Source organism: Elephantulus edwardii, unplaced genomic scaffold, assembly GCF_000299155.1.
Source record: "Elephantulus edwardii isolate Elephantulus edwardi_28Jun2011 unplaced genomic scaffold, EleEdw1.0 scaffold00105, whole genome shotgun sequence".
NCBI classification, from domain to species: domain Eukaryota; kingdom Metazoa; phylum Chordata; class Mammalia; order Macroscelidea; family Macroscelididae; genus Elephantulus; species Elephantulus edwardii.
This window is the reverse complement of record NW_006399855.1, coordinates 724,116-726,524: the sequence shown is the minus strand read 5'-3', so window position 1 is coordinate 726,524 and position 2,409 is coordinate 724,116.

Here is a 2,409-nt window from a genome sequence, read left to right as displayed (position 1 = left end):
CATACTATTAATACCTTCTGTTTATCTGCTGCCTTTCTTCTGAGAATTCCAAAGTGCTTTGTCGATGTTATCCATCCCCATATGTTAGCTCTGTTGGAAGAAGGGACTGGAAAATGCCTGCAGTCAGGGAGTGTGTTAGAATAGCAAATGAGACCTGGACTCTCCTGTTCCACACACCACCTCACTCTGGTTTGTAGTCTATAACCGTGCTCTGATACTGGGACTGAGAGATGTCTTTTACCCAAGCCATGTTAAAGGAAACCCCTTCATTGCACCCACTCGGTTGTTCTGCTGTAGCCCTAAGGCAGAAGCCTGAACAGGCAAACAGCTCTCACCAAGCTGACTGACAAACCCAATTACTTGTTGGCTTGTTTCCTGCATCAGGATGTTTGCAGAGTCACTTGTGCATGGAATACCCACCCACTTACCAATAACATGATTCTAGGGTCACAGCTCCACTGAACCGAAGAGAAGATTCCAGGAAGTGGCCCTGGAGGCTTTAATGGCTGCAGAGATGCTCAAACAGAAGATTGCATTTCAGAATCCTGGCTAATTAGAATGTCTTTGGCACATCCCTCAGACTTCATCCTAGACTTAAGACTCCTGTAATTGAAATCTTTTAATAATATCAAACAGTAGAGTGGTAGGAAAGAATAATGTGATTTTCCTTGAAGCTTCTGGTCATAATATCTCCAAAAGGTGAATAGCATTCTACCATAGTTAAGGCTGTACATTATCCACACTACAAAAACAACAAGCTTGCTCAGTTTCTGCTGAAATTTACCACAGGGTGTGGCTGTGTCTTTAACCCTGATCATGTTACATGCTGAAGGATTTATAAATATTAAGTAAGGCCAATGCAAGCCTTTAAAGGTTTTTTCTGCCCTTCTCCTATCACTTCCTCCTCCTTGGTATGCACTAACAACAGTACATGCAACATCACTTTTTTTTTTTTAATGTCATTTTATATTGGTTCACATGTACAAGTAGTATATATTGTGTTTTTAAATACATTGTGTTTCATGTATTCCTCCATCCACACTGTTTCACATTATCATTCCTGTACATTATATTTTATAAAATTAATCACCATTGATCCATGTCCATCATTATCCCATCTTTTCAGGTCTCCACTGGATCTGTCCTAATTCCTTCACCTCCTCGTTCTGCCCACCAAATTCTGTGACATCAAGTTGTCTCCTTTCCTCACCATCAGCACTCCCTTCCTTTTTACCTTTGCCCTTTTGGATTTTGGTACACATCTTACTAGTTATCCTTCTATTTTTACAATAATGGCCTTATGCAGCATTTGTCCTTATGAAATTATGGAATTATTTCATTCAGCATGTTAGATAGTATTTTTCTTTTTTATTATTATTAAATTTTATTAGTTTTAATGAACATTTACAGAGATTTTGGGTTTTCATTCCTTCATTGTTTAGATAGTATTTTTCAAAGTCATTGCTCCTGAGTCCATTATGATAATGTACCACAATTCCTTAATGAATTAGTTTTCAACATCACTTCTTGAAAACATAGCTTTGGGGTAGTTCCTTATGCTGTTGGTCAAATATTTCTAGAACCTTCTGGGCACATAGTATGATTGTACTTTTCGGCTCTTTGGTGTTTGGAAGAACTGCTACTTCTGGCCAATAAGGTATGAGTTGAAGGAATCTGTGTTGACAGAACAATTAATTGCCAAAGCAAGACCTGGCTTGCTTTCCATCCACCATGTAGTTGTTAGCTTTTAAGTGCTGCGGAGTTGGCCCCCAACACTTAACCACCCAAGCACAACGTATTGGATTGTTGTGACCCTGAGGCTTTTCATTGGCTGAATTTTGGAATTATATCTTGAGGACTTCCTTTCTAGTCTGTCTTAGTTTGGAAGCTCCTGTTGAAAATAATAACAACACATAAACTTCCACTGCCAGATAGGTGGAAGTTGTATATGAGGTGTAGGCTCATACTGGACTTGCATCTGTTATGCATCAAGAGCTAGACATTGACCAAAGAGGACAGAAGAAGAACTGATGCTGGAGCGGTGCTGGAGAAGAGTATTGATCATACCATGGACTGCCCAAACCTAACACGTCTGTCCTGGAGAAGATCAGGCTAAGGTGTTCCTTAGAGACAAGGATTTAGAAGCTCTGTCTCATATACATTGGGCATGTTTCCAGGAGGTACCAGCCCTTGAAGGAGGACATCATGCTTGGAAGGGTAGAGTGACGGCACAAGAGAGGAAGATCCTGGATGAGATTATTGACACAGTAACTGGGGTAATGAGGGTAGGTGTGTCAGAGACAGTGAGATTGGCCCAAGATAGAGCATGGTTCAAAGTTATTGTACATAAGGTCATTGTGAGTCATGGTCGATTCTATGGCACTTAATAACAACATCAACAACACTCAT